Genomic DNA, 20568 nt, shown 5'->3' with positions numbered 1-20568 from the left:
ACAACAGCATTACTGAAATTAGCATCAACATTCTGGGTAATATGAGGTGAATACTCCAAGGACACAGAAGATCAGAGACGTGGTTTGACAGAATCAGATATCCTATGAACATATTTGTGAAGAAGGGGAATCTTTGAGAAGGCATTCTGTGCCTAAGGGATTTTCCATGGTTCCATGGAAAATACTATGCGTAATACTATTACAGCTCAGCGCACTGGAGTTCAATCCCAGCTTCCTCTGTAAGGAATTTGTACATCCTCCTCATGGAAGGTGTGGGTTTCCTCTGAGTGATCTGGTTTCCTTCCACAGTCCAAAAATGTACTGCTAAGTAAGCGAATTGTTCATTGTAAATTGTCCTGTGATTGGGCTCGGAATAATTGGGAGTTGCTGGGCAGTGCAGCTCATTGGACCAGAAGGGTCTGTTCCAACGCAGTGTCACTAAATAAAATTAAATTTAAAATGTAGTAGTACTTTACGGGTTTGGGAAAGAGGCTAGAAAAAAAATAAAACTAATCCAATCTGCAAGCCTGTCTTAAGGCTTCTGCTCATAAATCTTTGTCCTTACCTTGTCAGATCTACAGCAAACTAACACATAGCTAGAGCAGCCTCAGAGAAAGCTGGGGCTAACGATCAATGTAATACAACTGCTCCCAGGGGGAATCTAGCACATACTGTGGTGAAATTTAATTACATCCATCTTGAACTGTATTACACATTCCCCAAGAGATGAAAAAGCTCAGTGAGGATCTGACAGCCTATTAGCCCACGCACACGAGGGACCGTATGTCACCGCACACCATTTCCAAACCACATCAATTTCATTTTGAATAAGACTTCTCACTGATAGATTATCACTGCCCGGGAAAATAGGATATTGATATTTACACAAATAAATCCTTTAAAAATTTTTCAGGAACTCAATTAGATTACCTTTATTTAAAAAAACAGGAGATGTGCAATGTAATTTCTCAAGTCCCAGTATGATTCTCATTAATCCGCACAGCAGCATCTCAGACAGAAATAATAAACACAAGAGATTCTGCAGAAGATGCTATGTATGTTTCTCCGAGAGAACAACCTTCAACAAGCTGTGATTTTCTGAAATGAAAGCAGTACTCTAGATTCCTGATAAAGGGGCTCAGTCTGAAAAATCAACTATCTCTCCATAGATGTGCTGAGTTCCTCCAGCATTTTGAATGTGCCAGATGATTTTGACCCAAGGCCCTGTTGAAATGAAGCAACCTAGCTGACTGGCTAAGTGATTGAGAATGAGCTCTCCAACTTTTACATCACTCGGGCTCTTGTAAGTAATCTAATTGTACATCATGTGAATTACAGGTATAAGTAGATCACTCAGCCCCTTGAGCTACATGTACAATTCAACAAGGCTACAACTGACCAGATTGTAATCTCAGCTCTATGTTCCTGCTACCCACCATAACCTTTCACCCCCTTGCTCATCAAGAATCTATCTGCATCAGCCTCAAAACTATCAAATATTGAAGGGCCTAAATAAAGTGGACATGGAGAGAACGTTTCCTATAGCACAGGAGTCTAAAACCAGAAGGCACAGCCTCAGAATAGAAAGACATCAATTTAGAACAGAGATTAGAAGGAATTTCTAGCTGGAGGGTGCTGAATCTGTGGAATTCATTGCCACAGAGGGTTGTGGAAGTCAAGGCAATAAAGTATATTTAAAGCAGAGATTGATAGGTTCTTGATTGGTCAGGGTGTCAAAGGTTATGGGGAGAAGGCAGAAGAATGGGATTGAGAGAGATAATAAATCAGCCATGATAGAACGGCAGAGCAAACTGGCCTAATTTTGCTCCTATGTATTATGCTCTAAAATAATTCAAATACTGTTGCCACAGCTCCTTGAGAAAGTAATTCCAAATACTTCATCTGTCTTAAATGAGTGACTCTTTCCTTTTAAACAATGTACTTGCGTTTCTAGACTCTCTCACATTAGAAAACATTCGCTCTATCAGGACCATTCAGGATACCTTTCAATCAAGTTGACTTTCATTATTCTGAACCGCAGTAGATGTAACCCTAGCTGGACCAACATTTCATCCTTATAACACAACTTTTCATTCTATCCACCTTGAATTGCCTCCAATATTGTTTTCCTTATACAAGGATGAATGGATTATTGACAGTACTCCAGATGTGAGGTCACCAATTATCTATATAACTCAAGCATAATTTGCCTGCAAACTCCCCCAGTTCCCCTCTTCCTTCCCTTTTGCTCCCCATGGTCAACTCTCCTCTCCCATCAGACTCTTTCTTCTCCTCCTCTTGACCTTTTCCACCTATTATCTCCAAGCTTTTTATTTTGTGGCGACCCATTTCCTGGCACATCCGAACCTGCTCACAATTAGATAGCCTACGGGGGTTTGTCAGCACAGAGCTTTGGAGCCTCTGCGCCACGGGGGGCAGGTTGAGGGAGGCTTAAAAGTAAGGCTGAGGATTTCGAATAAAGTTTTTCCTTCGACTGCAGTTACCGACTCCGTGTCGTAATTTTAGCGCTGCGTGTAGCACACTGCTACAATTGGTGACCCCGACGGTCCAAACGATTTTTGGACCAGAAATGACCGACGCCGCCTCTGTTCATGCGGTTTTGTTGAAACTGCCGGGTTTCTGGACACAGCGACCGAACCTATGGTTCCAGCAAGCCGAAGCCCAATTCCACGTTCGCCGGATCACCTCAGAAGACACCTGCTACTACTACGTGGTGAGCTCCCTCAACCAGGACACAGCGGCCCAGGTCGCGGAGTTCGTACAGTCGCCCCCGGCAGACGGCAAGTACACGGAATTCAAAGCCCTGCTCCTCAGGACTTTCGGACTCTCACGGCGCGAGTGGGCTGCCCGTTTACTGCACCTGGATGGCTTGGGCGACAGACCTCCATCGGCTTTAATGAATGAGATGTTGTCTCTCGCCGACGGACACACACCCTGCCTCATGTTTGAGCAGGCATTCCTGGAGCAGCTGTCCGAGGACATACGCCTGCTGCTGTCCAACGCAGATTTCAGTGACCCCCGGAAGGTGACAGCCCGGGCGGACTTGCTGTGGAACGCCAAAAAGGTGAGCGGGGCGTCCATCGCACAGATCTCCCAGCCACGCTCCCGGCAGCAAACCAGTCCAGGCCCGGCCGCAGAGCCCGCCAACCCCCGGCCCAATGAACACTGGTGCTTCTACCACCAGCGGTGGGGCACAGAAGCCCGCCGTTGTCGCCCGCCCTGCAAGTTCCCGGGAAACGCCAGGGCCAGCCACCGCTGATGGCTACGGCGGCTGGCCATCGGGATAGCCTCCTGTATGTGTGGGATAGAAGGTCGGGACGCCGGTTTTTGGTCGATACTGGGGCTGAGATCAGCATTTTACCTCCGACGAGTTACGGCACCCGCAGCAGGGCACCGGGTCCCCCCCTGAGGGCCGTGAATGGCAGCACAGTAAGGACCTATGGCACCCGTCAGGTGCAACTACAGTTCGGCTCCAGCCAGTTCACGTGGGACTTCACACTGGCCGCCGTAGCCCAACCACTTCTGGGTGCGGATTTTTTGCGAGCTCACAGCCTACTGGTCGACCTGCCCAGGAAGAGACTGGTACACGCTGAGACCTTTCAGACGTTCTCCCTGGGTGCAGCCCAGTTGCCAGACCCTCACCTCGGCTCCATCACGCTGTCCGACAACGACTTCACCAGGGTCCTGGCGGATTTCCCATCGGTTCTGGCACCGCAGTTCACAGCGGCCATGCCCAGGCACGGCGTACAGCACCACATCCCGACCCAGGGACCACCCCTCCACGCCCGCGCTCGGCGGCTTCCCCCGGACAAGCTCCGACTGGCGAAGGAGGAGTTCCAGAGGATGGAGGAATTGGGGATCATCCGGCGGTCCGACAGCCCATGGGCCTCCCCCCTGCACATGGTGCCCAAAGCGACGGGAGGCTGGAGACCGTGCGGCGACTACCGCAGGCTGAACGAGGCTACCACACCGGACCGCTACCCTGTGCCGCACATTCAGGACTTTGCAGCAAACCTGCACGGCGCACGGATCTTCTCCAAGGTAGACCTCGTCCGAGGGTAACATCAAATCCCGACGACATCCCCAAAACGGCACTCATCACCCCGTTTGGCCTTTTCGAGTTCCTCCGCATGCCGTTCGGCCTGAAGAATGCCGCACAGACGTTCCAGCGGTTAATGGACGCGGTGGGACGGGACCTGGACTTCGCGTTCATCTATTTGCATGACATCCTCATGGCCAGCAGCAGTCATCAGGAGCATCTGTCCCACCTCCGTCAACTCTGCGACCGACTGAGTGAGTACAGTCTTACAATCAACCCCGCCAAATGCCAGTTCGGACTCGATACCATTGACTTCCTGGGCCACAGGATTACTAAAGTCGGGGCAACCCTCTGCCCGCTAAGGTAGAGGCAGTCCGCCACTTTCCCCGACCCACCACGATCAAAGGCCTTCAGGAATTCATAGGTATGGTCAATTTCTACCGCCGCTTCCTCCCTTCAGCTGCCTGGATCATGCGCCCCCTGTTCGCCCTGATGTCGGGTCCGAGCAAGGACATTACCTGGGACGAGGAGTCCGCCGCCGCTTTCGTTCAAACGAAGGAAGCTTTGGCGAACGCCGCAATGCTAGTACATCCCAGAATGGACGCCCCTACCGCCCTCACAGTGGACGCATCTAACACGGCAGTCGGTGGGGTGCTGGAGCAACTCATCGCAGGTCGCTGGCAACCCCTGGCGTTTTTCAGCAAACACCTGCAGCCACCCGAGCTCAAGTACAGTGCTTTCGACCGGGAACTGTTGGCGCTCTACCTGGCAATCCGGCATTTCAGGTACTTCCCAGAAGGTCAGCCCTTCACCACGTTCATGGACCACAAACCGCTTACCTTTGCGTTTACGAAAGCGTCCGACCCCTGGTCGTCCCGCCAACAACGCCACCTGTCCTACATCTCTGAATACACGACGGATGTCCGGCACGTCTCAGGTAAGGACAATGTCGTGGCGGATGCGCTCTCTCGCCCTACCGTTCATGCCCTTTCCCAAGGGGTAGACTTTGAGGCACTGGCAGAGGCGCAGCAGGCGGATGAGGAGATTCCGAGTTACAGAACCGCAGTCTCCGGTTTGCAGCTCCAGGACCTCCCCGTGGGCCCGGGTGAGAGGACCCTACTCTGTGACGTCGCCACCAGCCAGCCCCGTCCCATCGTCCCGACAGCCTGGCGGCGCCGTGTTTTCGACTCCATTCATAACTTGGCGCATCCCTCCATCCGGACAACTGTCCGGATGGTTTCCAGCAGGTTCGTTTGGCACGGACTCCGCAAACAGATCAGTGAATGGGCCAAAACGTGCATGCACTGCCAGATGGCCAAGGTGCAGCGGCACACCAAAGCCCCACCGCAGCAGTTCCATCCCACCCACCGGCGTTTCGACCACATTCATGTGGATATCGTGGGCCCCCTGCCAGTGTCGCGCAGAGCGCGGCACCTCCTGACTGTCGTGGACTGGTTCACAAGATGGACAGAAGCGGTCCCGCTCACCGACACCACCTCCGAATCTTGCGCCCGAGCCCTGATCGCCACCTGGATATCTCGCTTTGGTGTACCGGCCCACATTACCTCCGACAGAGGCGCCCAGTTCACCTCCAGCCTGTGGTCAGCTATGGCCAGCCTTTTGGGGACTCAGCTGCACCACACCACTGCCTACCACCCACAGTCGAATGGGCTAGTGGAGTGTTTCCACCGTCACCTGAAGTCGGCCCTCATGGCCCGCCTACGAGGAGCCAACTGGGCGGACGAGCTTCCCTAGGTCCTACTCGGCATCCGCACAGCGCCCAAGGACGACCTGCACGCCTCGTCGGCCGAGTTGGTATACGGCGCGCCCCTGGTTGTCCCAGGGGAGTTCCTACCAGCCCCACGGGGGCAAGAGGAAGATCCCGCAGCAGTCCTGGGCAGACTACGCGAGAAGCTCGGTAACCTGGCCCCCATACCCACTTCACAGCATGGGCGGCACCCGACCTGCGTACCCAAAGACCTACAGAACTGTAAGTTTGTGTTTGTACGAAGGGGCGGGCATCAGCCACCGCTGCAGCGGCCATACAAGGGGCCGTTTATGGTGCTCCGGAACAACGGGTCCACGTACGTGCTGGACGTTGGGGGGAAAGAAGAGGTTTTCACGGTGGACCGCCTCAAACCGGCCCATGTGGACTTGGCGCAACCGGCCGAGTTTCCGGCACCTCGGCGCAGAGGACGACCTCCCAAGCAGGTTCTGGCCCAGACTGTGGACATTGGGGGGTGTATCGCTGGTTCTGGGGGGGGGGGTTATGTGGCGACCCATTTCCTGGCACATCCGAACCGGCTCACAATTAGATAGCCTACGGGGGTTTGCGAGCACAGAGCTTTGGAGCCTCTGCGCCATGGGGGGCAGGTTGAGGGAGGCTTAAAAGTAAGGCTGAGGATTTCGAATAAAGTTTTTCCTTCGACTGCAGTTACCAACTCCGTGTCGTAATTTTAGCGCTGCGTGTAGCACGCCGCTACAATTTCATACCCTCAACACCCACCTCGCTTCACCCATCACCTTCTAGCTTCTCCTCCTTCCCCTCATTCTTTTTCATTCTGGCATCTTCCCCCTTCCTTTCCAGCCCTGATTAAGAGTCTTAGCATGAAAGCTGCCTGACCTGCGGAGTTCTTCCAGCATTTGGTGTGTATTGCTCTAGATTTCCAGCATCTGCAGAATCTCCTGCGTTTATCAGAATCAGGATTAGTATCAGTAGTGTAGGTTGTTAAACTTGTTAACTTTGCAGCAGTAGTACATAATAATAGAGAAGAAATATATAAAATAATTAAATTAAATAAATAGTGCAAAATGGAAGTAATAAGTAATGAAGTTGTAGGCAAGAGTTCTGTGTCCATTCAAAAAATCAGATGGCAGAGGGGAACAAGCTGTTCCTGAATCGTTGAGTGCATGCCTTCAGGGTTCTGTATTGCCTTCTTGATGGCAGCAATGAGAAGTCGGCATGACCTGGGTGATGGGGGTCCTTAATGATGGATGCTGCCTTTTTGAGGCGCCACTCCTCGAAGATGTCCTGGATACTACAAAGGCTATGGCCCATGATGGAGCTGGCTAATTTTACAACTCTCTGCAGCTTTCTTCGATCCTATGCAGTAGGCCCATACCACCTCCCCCCTCCCCAAACACCAGATGGTGATGCAGCCAGTTAGAATGTTCTCCACGGTAGATCTATAGAAATTTGCAAGTGTTTTAGATTACATACCATATCACCTCATACTCCTAATGAAATGCAGCCGCTGTTGTGCCTTCTTTGTGGCTGCATCAATATGTTGGGTCCAGATCTTCAGAAATATTGACACCCAGCAACTTGAAATTGCTCACTCTCTCCATTTCTGACCCCTCTATGAGGACTAGTGTGTCTGTTCCTTTTGAAGTCCACAATCAGTTATTTGGTCTTACTGACACTGAGTGCAAGATTGTTGCTACAGTACCACTCAACTAGTTGGTATATCTCCCGCCTGCACACACTCTTTCATTACTATTTGAGATTCTGCCAACAATGGCTACATTGCCAGCAAATTTATAGATAGCACTTGAATAGAGCAGTAGGCGAAGCACACAACCCTGACGTCCACCAGTGTTGATTGTCAGTGAGGTGGAAATGTTATTTCCAATCAGTGCAGACTGTGGTCTTCCAGTTCGAAAGTTGAGGATCCAGTTGCAGAGGGAGGTACAGACACCGAGGTTCTGAAGCTTTTTGTTTATGAAGAATAATCTCCTTGCTTTTGCATTCAATTCTCCTAACATTCAGATAGTCTGCATAATTATTTAGACCAATAATAAACAATCTACCATGTACAGAAGTACAGTAAAAAACTTTTGCATGCTACCCATGCAGATCATTTCATTATAACAGTACACTGAGGGAAAGCAATAACAAAGTACAGAATAAAGTGTTACAGCTACACAGAAAATGCAGTGCAGACAATGTGGTGGTGCAGAGGGCATGTACTTAAGGCGAGAGAGGGCAATTTCAACTTGACCTCCACTGTTCCTGTTAACCACCATTTCTTAATTACATTACGAACTGAGGAAACGGCTACCTGAAAATGCTTCATCTTCTTACAGCCTTCTCCTGCTTCATGGGCATCATTTATTTTAATTTTCAGAGTGCTAGGCAGCTGCTTAGAGGAGCCCATGGCTGCTGATTGTTGGGATAAGGTTTGAGGAGTTAGGGTATTTATAAAGCTTCGAAATTTGCTTCACCTGGCCTTTCCTAACGATGGTTGTGGAAAAGCCATAGCCCTAACAAACTAATTAAGGTCTGAGACCTTGGTAAAAGTTATCTGAGAGCTCAAATCTCTTGGGGTGCCCAAACGTTTGCATGGTGCTCCTTTCCTTTATTTCACTCTAAAATGGTACAAAACAAAAATAAAACACTAATCTTAGACAATAGACAATAGGTGCAGAAGTAGACCATTCGGCCCTTCGAGCCTGCACCGCCATTCTGAGATCATCTACTATCAATACCCGGTTCCTGCCTTGTCCCCCTATCCCTTGATTCCCCTATCCATAAGATACCTATCTAGCTCCTTCTTGAAAGCAATCTTGCTTAAAATGTTGAAAAGAATGTTTCATCTTTAAATTTATGACTTCTGGAGATCAGTTCATCTTCTACCCACTTAACTATTCACAGTAAGAGAAATTTTGACTGGGATGCTCAAACTTTTGCATGCCACTGTAGATGTTTAGATAGGCACATGAATGTGGACTGAATACCCAGTTCTTGTGCAGTACCACATTCTATGTTTTAAGGCAGCATCTATCACTAAAAACCATCAATTTCCAGAACATGTCCTCTGCACAATACTACCATCAGGGAGAGGAAACAGGAGCCTGAAGACACATACACCCTATCCTCGTTATATGCGGGGGATAGGCTCCTCACAGTCCGACGCATAATGTGAAAATGCATAATGTGAATAATTATTTAAATGGAGAAAATAGGGATGAGTTCCAGAGGGCTTCCTGAATGTTTTATCTGTAATTTATTCACATTTTCATACCAATATGACACAAAAGCAGTACCACAAGGCAACATTTGTATTATATTTCATCAATTTAAGGTACTATTCAGCGCAAGTTGAAATTTAACATACTATGTTGTACAGTACTCACCAACAGTGGCAGGTGTGTTCGCTCCGGGAGATGAGTGGGTGTTATGGTGTCGGGATCATATCAAGCACAGCAAGGGATGAAGGAAGTCTCACAGAACTCTTAGAACTGCTGGCACTGGTTTGAAGAAAGTGGTGAGGGTTGTTTGCTTGGCAGCATTTTGTTTTTCAGCATAAATTTGCTTGTAGGGAAGAGGGGTTGATGGCAGGGAACGACGGAAATGCTGACTCCATTCTAAACTTGGGTCCATGTCCATCGCCACTTGTGGCAAGTGTTCCGACTTCCACCATTCCCTCACCATTGGTAAACTCCCAGGATTTTCAAAATTGTCTGTTGCTTGTAGCATCTGAGAGATAGCTTGCCATAAAAAAAAACCTTGAATGTGGATCACACCTTGGTTGAGTGGCTGAATCAGCGATGTTGTGTTGGGTGACAGGAAATGCACTGTTATGTTAGGATGAATGCTGTCCAAATGTTTAGGATGAGCTGGCACATTGTCAAGCAGCAAAAGAACTTTAAAAGGCAAGATTCTGTTCCCGGTAGTAGCGTCCCAGAGCTGTGTTACCTTCAGCTGTTGCTGCGCTGTTTATAATTTCCAACCTTTCTTCAAGAGTTAAAGCGGTTCTCTGCCGCTCGGCTGATAGCCCAGGACATGACATCAGACACTTAGGAGGCACAGTTAAATATTTCAAGCACAAAATCACTGCACCATAGTTAAATCCAACAGAAGTTTAAGAGTACAAGATCGCACATCCACACCTTGCCAAAACTAATGCGAGATGAGCTGGAGTGAGATTGTGAGGTGCACACACCTGACTTGTATTGACGGGAAAGCGGTGCTCCTCACATTACTGAGAGTTTTGGATGCATATAAGGAGGGGTTAGTAGAAATAGGTTCCTCTCATAACTGTGAATCTGCATAGTCTGAAAACATATAACGAGGATAGGGTGTACTCCTTTTTATTAAGAATAGCTTCTTCCCATCTGCTATCAAATTGCTGAACAGTTCAAGAGTATTACCTTGTTATTCATCTTTTGTTGTACTTAGTTATTTCATCACTTACAGTAATTTTTATGTATTGCACTGTCCAGCTGCCTCAAAACAACAAATTGCACAACATCCACTCAGCGGTGACTTTATTAGGTATACCTGCTCGATAATGCAAATATCTAATCAGCCAATCTCAATACACAAAAGAGTCAAGACTCAGTTGTTGTTCAAAGTTGTTGTCTCTATTTCCTGAGGAGACTGAGGTCCTTTGACATCTGCTGGACGATGCTGAGGATGTTCTATGAGTCTGTGGTGGCTAGTGCTGTTATGTTTGCTGTTGTGTGCTGGGGCAGCAGGCTGAGGGTAGCAGACACCAACAGAATCAACAAACTCATTCGTAAGGCCAGTGATGTTGTGGGTGTGGAACTGGACTCTCTGACAGTGGTGTCTGAAAAGAGGATGCTGTCCAAGTCGCATGCCATCTTGGACAATGACTCCCATCCACACCATAATATACTGGTTAGGCACAGGAGTACATTCAGTCAGAGACTCATTTCACCGAGACGCAACACTGAGCGTCATAGGAAGTCATTCCTGCCTGTGGCCATCAAACTTTACAACTCCTCCTTTGAGTGTCAGACACCCTGAGCCAATAGGCTGGCCCTGGACTAATTTCTACTCGGCATAATTTACTTATTATTATTTAATTATTTATGGTTTTATTTTGCTATATTTCTACTCTATTCTTGGTTGGTGCAACTGTAACGAAACCCAATTTCCCTCGGGATCAATAAAGTACGTCTGTCTGTCTATACCTTAGAACATGATCGAAGTGAGTTTGATGATGGTGCCAGACAAGGTGGTTTGAGTATCTCAGAAACTGTTGGGATTTTCATACAACAGTCTCTAGAAGGGTTTCCCAACTTGTGATCCATGACCCCTCTGTTAACAGTAGAGGGTCCATGGGAGCCCCTGCTCTAGAGTTTACAGAGAATTGTGCAAAAAAGAAAAAACAAAACAGAAGCATCCAGTGGACAGCAGTTCTATGGGATAAAACACCCTGTTAAAGACAGGACAGAGAATAACCAGACCAGATCAAAATGACAGCAAGGTGACAGTAACTCAAATAACCATGTGGGGTGCAGAAGCAGAAAACCATGAACATACATTCAGTAACAAACAAGAGAAAAATCTGCAGATGCAGGAAATCAATCAGCACACACAAAATTTTGGAGGAACTCAGCAGGCCAGGCAGCATCTATGGAAAAGAGTAAACGGTTGACATTTCGGGCTGAGACCCTTCATCAGGACTGGAGAACAAAAGATGAGGAGTCAGAGTAGAAGGTGGGCGAGGGGAGGAAGAAACACAAGGTATTTGGTGAAACCAGGAGAGGGACAGGGGTGAAGTAAAGAACTAGGAAGTTGATTGGTGAAAGAGATGCAGGGCTGAAGGGGAATCTGATAGGAGAGGACAGAAGGCCATGGAAGAAAGAAAAGGAGCAGGTAAGGAGATAAGGTGAGAGAGGGAAAAGGGAATGGGGAATGGTAAAGTTGGGGGTGGGGGGCATTACCGGAAGTTCGAGAAATTGTGTTCATGCCATGAAGGTGGAGGCTACCCAGATAGAATACAAAGTGTTGCTCCGCCAAGCTGAGTGTGGCGTCATCACAAAAGTAGACGAAGCCACGGACTGACATGTCAGAACAGGAATTGGAATTAAAATGGGTGGCCACAGGGAGATCCCACTTTTCCTGGTGGCTGGTGCATAGGTGTTCGGCAAAGTGGTCCCCCAATCTATGTCGGGTCTCACCTATATATAGGTCACACTGGCCACTTTATTAGGCACAGAAAGTATGTCATGATAATAAACCTGAGGAACACACACAAAATGCTGTAGGAACTCAGCAGGCCAGGCAGCATCTATGGAAAAGAGTAAATAGTCAACATTTTGGGCCGAGACCCTTGCTTGGGACTGGAGGGGGTGTTAAGAGGGGGAATTAGAGTAAGAGCAAGAAGGTGGAAGGAGGGAAGGAAGAAATAAAAGTGGTGATAGGTGAAACCATGAGGGGGAGGGTGTCTGAAGTAAAGAGCTGGGAAGTTGATTGGTGGAAGAAATAAAGGGCTGGAGAAGGAGGAATCTGATAGTCATGGACAGAAGAAAAGGAAGGGGAAGAGGACCTGAGGGAGGTGGTGAACAGGTAAGGAGATTGGGTGAGAGGGGAACAGGAATAGGGAATAGTGAGGTGGGGGAGCTGGGCTGGGCAATTACCAGAAGCTCAGGAAATCGATGTTCATGCCAACAGGTTGGAGGCTACTCAGACAGAATACAAGGTGTTGCTCCTCCCACTTGATTGTGGTGTGGGCTCATCACGACAGTAGAGGCACCCATGTCAGAATGAGAATCTGAAGTGGAATTGAAATGGGTAGCCACCAGAGGGACCCGGATTTTTGTGGCAGACAGAACAAAGTAGTCTCCCAATTCAAGTCGGGTCTCACCGGTCGTCTGCCACTTTGTATCTCTTTCTCCCCTTCCCACTGCTTTCCAGTCCAAAATGTCGCTGTTTACTCATTTCTATAGATGCTGCCTGACCTGCTGAGTTTCTCCAGCACTGTGTGTTGCTTTGGATTTCCAGCATCTGCAGATTTTCTCATGTTTGTGATAATAAACCTGATTCAGATGCTGTTTTGAAAAACCATGTGTGGCAATTATGCTGTGAAATACAAACAGACTAAATTTTCATGAGATAAAAGGGACAAAGTTACAAGGCTACATTCTCTAAATCTCATTATTATTAGTCAGAGGCCCAAGGTCTCAATCTAATAAATTGAAAACAAGACATAAGAGGCTATCATATGATGGTGAGATAAAAATATATATGTCACTTGGAAACATCTGCTATTATATCCAAGGCCTCAGAGGGCAGACAGCTACATATCGCTGTGTTTAATAAGAGGTAACTAAAGGCCGAGGTTAAAATATCAAAATACTGGTTTGAGGAAACTTGGTCATGAAACCCATAATAAGAAAACTATCATAGCAATTAATTCCATTCTCCCTTGTGTCTGATTGGCTTATATAGATTTTGATTAATGTAATAATCTGAAATTGGGATAAAGACAAAAGAAGAAACGTTAAGTCCATTGGGATTGACGGCTCTGAGACCCACAGTCAACATGGAAGAGGAACCTCACATCTGGGACATGAGCAGCATCAGAATCCCAGTCAGCTAGGAAACAAGCAATTAATATTTAACATCAGTGATAGAATTGCTTTCCATTTATTTGAAGAGAATAAAGAAACATGGTAGGGAGTAAACCAAGTGTACAATTTCACCGGCTGATCAAAAGATTGGGTTTTACAGTCATGATTATATCTTGCCAAATGGAAAGTCATACTTCTACTAGTTCTATTTCCTATTCTCCAGCCAATCTTCTATCTACAGCAACATTTTACCTCCTGCATCAGCAACATTCAGCTTTTATTTTCCACAATGATCCTTGATGCACCTTGCACTATCCTTTGTTTCCTCTTTATACACACACCTCCAACAATTCAGTCAAACGTGCTATCCATTATTGATTTTATTTTGTTTAGAGATACAGTGTGGAATAGCTCTTCCGCCACAACAATAGAGTGGATGTGGAGAGCAAGTTTCCTATGGTGGGAGAGTCTATGACCCAAGGATATAGCCTCAGAATAGAGGGACGTCCTTTTAGAATGGAGAGGAGGCAGAATTTCTTCAGGCAGAGAGCAGCGAATCTGTGGAATTTGTTACCACAGGCAGCTGTGGAGGCCAAATCTTTATGCATATTTAAGAAGAGCTTGATAGATTCTTGATTAGTCAGGGCATGAGGGTATACAGGGTGGGGGCGGGGGAGGGAAGGCAGAAAATTGGGGCAGAGAGGGAAAAAAATCAATCAGCCATGATGAAGTAGTGGAGCAGATTCAATGGCTTAATTCTGCTCCTATTTCTTCCGGTTATTTAGTCATTGTAAACTATCCCGTGATTAAGCTCGGATTAAATCAGGGGTGCAGGGTCAACCTGCTCCACACTGCATCTTTCCTTAAAAATAAACAAGGTGAGAATCTCATCTTCTATCTCAGCACATTATAATTCTCACTGTGTTTGACAATTTCAGCTAACAAGGCCTTCCAACTCCAATCAGAACTATCCAATGTTGATTAACAGTGTCGTAACTATAACAGAGTATGACATGGTCAGCCTAACACTTTACTGCACTGCCCCTAAAGAGTTTGCACATTCTCCCCATATCCCCTCGAGTTTCCTCCAGATGCTCCACTTTCCTCCCACATTCCAAAGACGTACAGTTTGGGGTTAGTGAGTTGTGGGCATGCTATGTTGGCATCAGAATCACGCTGACACTTGTAGTCTTCCCTCAGCACATCGTCACTGATTTGTTTTGACACAAATGATGCATTTCACTGGATTTTTCAATGTACACATGACAAATACAGGTTTCACCCGCTATTCAAAGGTAGAGTGTTCCTATGAAATGGTTCGTAAGCCGGAATGTCGTAAAGTGAAGAAGCAATTACTGTTTATTTATATGGGAAAATTTTGTGAGCGTTTGCAGACCCAAAAAATAACCTACCAAATCATGCCAAATAACACATAAAACCTAAAATAATAGTAATATACAGTAAAAGCAGAAATGATCTGATAAATACAGATATAAAGCCTATATAAAGTGGGAATACTTTTCTGCAATTATTGCAGCACTGTCCACCGTAGTGAAAATCTCACGCAAGCGCTCTCGGCAGAAGCACTTTTTCCAGTAACCTTTGAGCTATGAAGCTGCCAAATCATACCAAATAACACAAAAATACACAGCCTATATAAAGTAGAAATAATGTATGTACAGTGTAGTTTCACTTACCAGAATCAGGAAGACTGAACACACTGATGGAGGTGTGTTAGGCAGAGTCTGAGTTGTCGGAGGTTGGGGTGGTGGGAGACTGGGGTGTCATCTCATTGTCGTCTGTTTCCATCAGGGAAGGCAGGTCATCTTCTATGTCTGCCTGCCTCGATGTTGAAGGTTGAGATTCGTTGTCTGCTGTGTCTGATGTGGAAGGCTTGAAAAACGATAGTATGCTTGACTGCTTAGCCTTGCGCATTTTTCTATCATACAGTTCTTCGTAAGCACTCAAACCATCCTGCAAATATGCCCTAAACCAACATACCCTTTCAAAATTAAAGTCATGCTTTTCTGCAATCATCACAACATTGTCAATCGCAGCAAAAATCTCACGTAATTGCTTCACGTTCAGTTCCTGGACAACATCACTTTGGAGCAGTTTGCTACTGTGTGCGGCTTCAATTGTTATCCTTTCCTCTTCATCAGCTCTTCATCTGTCAGTTCCTGGTCATGGGATGCCAAAACCTCTTCAACATCATCTTCATCAGCTTCCACAAACCCAGCCTCCTTAGCTAAACTCACTATGTACTTACTTCGTTCACCACGATCGAAACACTTAATTATGTCTAGTTTTACACACTTACGCGCTCTTTTAGGCTTTTCCGATACCTTAGAGCTCATCTTGCTAACGGATGCACAAGATAAATCGACATAAAGCACAGATGCTCACAGACACGTGTTTAAGCAATGCCGGCTAGAATGCAGTTCCGGGGGAGGAGCTTGGCTGCTCAACGCACGCGATGCCTTTTATCATAACAGTGAAAACACCTTCTGTTAGCGAAAACAAGTAACTAATGTAGGTCTTTTGTAACAGTGAAGTGTCGTAAAGCGAACGTTCGAAAAATGGGGGACACCTGTAATCTTTTTTTAAAAAACAGATGACAGCCTTGCTAGACATTTTCAACATCCTGCCATGCTCTTCACAATTTCAGCATTTCTGTTTTCTCTTCATTCCTCTGTTTACACCTCCCCAGATGAATGCATGGCCTCCACCCTGCTGACACTACCCCCACACACCTGATCTGCTAACGACTTACAGCACTTTCTCATTTTACTTTTAAGTACGATTCCTCATTCTGACTCCATTCAACCTAATGTCTCAAGAGCTCGCTGGCGAAACTCCTCCCCATCTCATTCTAAATGGACATCCTCTCTATTCTGAGACTGTGCTTTCTGGTCCTAGACTCACTCGCTACAGAATACATCCTCTCCATCCAGACCTTTCAACATTCAATAGGGTGAGATTTCCCACCCTCCCCATTCCAGTGAGTCACCAAACGCTCCCCATGCATCAACTCTTTCATTTCCAAATCATTCTCATGAACCTCCTGTGAACTGTCTCCAATGCCAGAACATATTTTCTTAGATAAGGGCACCAAAAAGATGTTCACAATACTCCAAGTGTGGTCTGACCAATACCTTATAAAACTTCAGCATTACATCTTTGCTCTTAGAAGCCAACTTCACAATAAAAACAGATGTCTAGGTAATAAAGAACAGGACTGTAGATATAATAAGCCTTAGATGTATGCCTTGCATCCTTGTGAAACCACCGTGCATCAATTCCAAAGAGCAAAATACCAGGCAGGCTGGAAACATAAAATAAAAACAGGAAGCAAAGAAAATGCTCCCTACAGATCAGGATACATCTGTGCAGAATTCCCAGTTCAAGTGATGACCTTTCATCAGCTGAGATGGTAATCCTCAGGATTCTCTCTCTCTCTCCTGACTTCCTGCCTTGGCATCCTTCCTATAATGAGGCGACCAGAACTGAACACAATGATACAGAGTTTTTCCAGTTGCATCATAACCTTGCAGCTTTTGCACACAATCCCGATTTAAATGTTATAGCACATCTTTTTTAATGAAACAATTACATATAAATAAATGCAAAATGTATAAAAGATGCAAACATTTTATCATAAAATCAGTCTCATTCACAAGTAAACATTCTCCAAAACAAAAGCCTATTAGTAATGGGCCAGCTTCTGCAGTTTTAAGCAAGATTTTAGTTATAATGCCAAATGTGTCTCCTCCATAAATGCTGACTAATCTGATTATTCTTCAGTTAAAACAAATTATTATTTGGGACTCTGAGACACTTAGCATACAGACTTGAAAATTAAGGGGAAGTTGAGGCTGCTTTGCAATTCAATAAGTGGATTGGGTCTCCAGCTGCACATTTTTGCCCTCCACCCCTTTCTTGTCAATAATCTATCTACTTCGGCTTTCCTAATATTTATTCGAGCTCCCTTTATTGGGTGCAGTGGCGTCCGATTTTCTGTGGATTGGACTACAAATACGCCAAGGCGTTAGAGCCCAGCAGCGACTGACCTCAGACTAACCGAGCCCCTCCGTCCCAGGACCAGCTCAGCGTTCAGATCGAACCTCACTCTGCAGGCTCGACTCCATCCAGAGCAGCCGGCCAACCGGCCGAACGACATTCCCTCCCGCCAGCCAAGACCCTCCGTCCCGGCTGCCGGCTGCCGGCTGGCCCCCGTCACCGTGGTTACCCCGCCCAGACCCTTACCTTTCCCCTCCGCTCGCCTCCCGTCCACTGCGGCTGCCGACACTGCGCCTGCGCCTGCGCCGTTCCAGGTGGTAAAGGGGCGGGGTGCGCTGGCGCAGGCGCGGAGGTCACGTGACCCGGACGGTAACGTTGACGACAACGCCATGTGTTTGTTTAGCTGGACCCTCGGCCAGAAGCGGGTCCGACAAGGCCGGGGGGCCTCCATTCCTCCACATCCCATAGTCAGAGGAACGGAGAGGAGATTCTGTGGGCTTGATAGAGACTCTCGGATGGTATGTTGCCTGCCTGGTGCCAGGGCCAGGGATGTCTCGGATCGGATCCACAGCATTTTAAAAGGGGAGGTTGAGCAGCTAGAAGTCATGAAATAAGTAGGAATAGAGGAGGTCCTGAAGAGAGAATTTAGGGAGTTAGATAGAAAGCTGAAAAACAGAACTTCCAGGGTTGTAATCTCTGGATTGCTGCCTGTGCCGTGTGCCATTGAGAGCAAGACCATAAGGAGCAGAACTAAGCCATTTGGTCCATCGAGTCTGCTCTGCCACTTCTTCATAGCTGACAAGAGAAAATCTGCAGATGCTGGAAATCTGAGCAACACACACAAACTGGTGGAGGATCTCAGCAGGCCAGGCAGCATCTATGGAAAGAGTACAGTCGACGTTTTGTCAGGGTTTTCCAGCATCTGCAGATGTTCTGTTGTTTGTGATTGGATTACTACTCTGACAAGTCTCTTCCAGGGGTGCCTCCCTGAAGAAGTTGAGATCTTCTCTTTGATAGGAGTTCAGTGAAAACCTCTCACTGCTCCCCTGCTGTGATTACTTCTGCTCTCCCAGTCCTGCTGAAATCAGTATTCTGTAGATGCACTTTTGGCAGCAATCACAGCCTTGAGTCGGTGTGGAGAGGTCCTTACCAGCTTTGCACATCTGGACACTGCAATTTTTCCCCATTCTTTGTTAAGCTGCTCAAGCTCTGTCAGATTGCATGGGGATCATCAGTGAACACCCTTTTCAAGTCCAGCCACAAATTCTCAGTTGGATTGAGGTCTGGGTTCTGACCTGGCCACTCCAGGACATTAACTTTGTTCTTTTTAAGCAATTCCTGTTTAGCTTTGGCTTTATGCTTGGGGTCATTGTCTCGTTGAAAAACAGATCTTCTCTCAAGCCATTGTTCTCTTGCAGACTGTATCAGGTTTTTCTCCAGGATTCCCCTGTATTTAGCTGCTTTCATTTTACCCTCTACCTTCACACACTTTCCGGGACCTGCTGCAGTGAAGCATCCCTACAGTATGAAGCACCACCACCACCACCATGCTTCATAGTGTTTGACTTGTGCCAAACAAAGCATTCAGTCTGATGGTCAAAAAGCTCATTTTTTTGGGGGGGGGGGGGTTCCGGTGATGTTATCGTCGAGAATGGCAGCTTAAGTCACGAGCTCCTCCGGAAAAACGCATATTAAGCCCCGTTAACCCATCAAATATAATATTTTTTGAAAAATATTTGAACTGAAAAGAGGGGCAAGAATGGGGAAAAAGAATGGAAAAACTTGATAAGATATTTTATTACACCCTCGCAGAAATCCCATTATGATAGTAACTTCCCTGTTTGCTGGAGAAATTGTGGAAATCAAAATGCAAATCATTATCATATTTTTTGGGACTGCCCTGTTATCAAAAACTATTGGAGGGGGGATACACAATGCCCTACAAGACATCTTTAAATGTGAAATACCCTTAAAGATTAAGACCATATATTATGGATATATACCTCAAGAATGGTTGAAAAGAGATAAATATTTAATGAATATACTGTTGGTGGCTGGTAAAATGACTCTTACTAGGAAATGGTTATCACAGGAGAGCCCAACTTCAAATACATGGATGGAAATTACAATGGACATTTACAAAATGAAGATAACAGCATCTGTTAATCATAAGCTGGAACAATTTGATTCATACTGGGAAAAATGGTTTAACTACATAATGCCTCATAGGCCTGATTTTATTCTCACAAATCAATGCATCTGTTGTAAAAGAAATTGCTCCCTACTTGTACATAGTTTTTTCCTTTTGCTTGTTTTTTCTTTTCACTCTTCTATAAGTGTATACCTCAGATAAATACTTTGTGGAGATTTGTGATATATATGATTATATGATTTGTACAATGTCTGAAATACATCTTATGGAAATGTTTGATGATGAACTTAAATAAAAAAATAAATTACAAAAAAAAGATCAATTTTGGTTTCATCAGAACAGCTGGCTTCAGAGTCTCCCACATCTCTTCCAGCAAACTAGCCAAGATTTCACGTGAGTTTTTTCCCCCAATAGCAGCTTTTTCTTTGCCATTCTCCCATAAAGCTGTGATTAGTGAGGCAGCAGAGCAACTGTTGTAAGTGCAGTCTCTCCCATCTGAGCTACCAAAGCTAGTAACTCCTCCAGAGTTGTCAAATGTCTCCCAGTGGCCTCACTCAGGCCTTACTTGTACGTTCACTCAGTTTTTGAAGACAGTCTGCTCAAGGCAGATTTAAAGCTGTGCCATATACTTTCCATTTCTTGATAATTGACTTAACTGTACGCCAAGGGATATTCCACAACTTGGAAATTTTCTTGTATCCATCTCCTGACTTGAGCTTTTCAATAACCTCTTTGCGAAGTTGCTTGGAGTTTTCTTTTGTCTTCATGGTGTAGTTTTCGTCAGGATACTGACTCACCAGCAGTTGGACCTTCCAGAGACAGGTGTATTTTTACTACAATTGAAACTCCTTGACTACACACAGATGATCTCCATTTAACTAATTATGTGACTTCTAAAACCAATTGGCTGTATCAGTGATGATTTGGTGTGTCATAATAAAGGGGGGGGGGTGAATTCTTCTGCAATCAATTACTTTGTGTTTTATATTTGTAATTCACTTAGGTCACTTTG

At 46.1% G+C, this 20568-nt stretch overlaps 1 protein-coding gene across 6 annotated transcripts in view; it reads right to left on the bottom strand.

Annotated features, from left to right (window-relative positions):
- The window catches only part of LOC132407086 (Fanconi anemia core complex-associated protein 24-like), a 195941-nt gene extending 178196 nt beyond the window's left edge, over positions 1 to 17745 (bottom strand). For 2 of the 6 annotated variants that reach the window (XM_059993366.1, XM_059993363.1), the window contains exon 1: positions 17651 to 17735. The gene's annotated coding sequence lies outside the window, so the exon portion shown is untranslated. Of the gene's footprint in view, positions 1 to 15081; positions 15278 to 17454; positions 17586 to 17650 lie in introns of those variants that run through there. The other 4 variants (XM_059993365.1, XM_059993372.1, XM_059993364.1 and 1 more) reach the window with 4 other exon arrangements.
- Positions 17746 to 20568: the final 2823 nt, after the last annotated feature.

This window comes from Hypanus sabinus, chromosome 17 (assembly GCF_030144855.1).
Source record: "Hypanus sabinus isolate sHypSab1 chromosome 17, sHypSab1.hap1, whole genome shotgun sequence".
Taxonomy (NCBI): Eukaryota; Metazoa; Chordata; class Chondrichthyes; order Myliobatiformes; family Dasyatidae; genus Hypanus; species Hypanus sabinus.
Note: the sequence above shows the minus strand (reverse complement) of the source record. Positions and strands in the feature narration are given on the sequence as shown.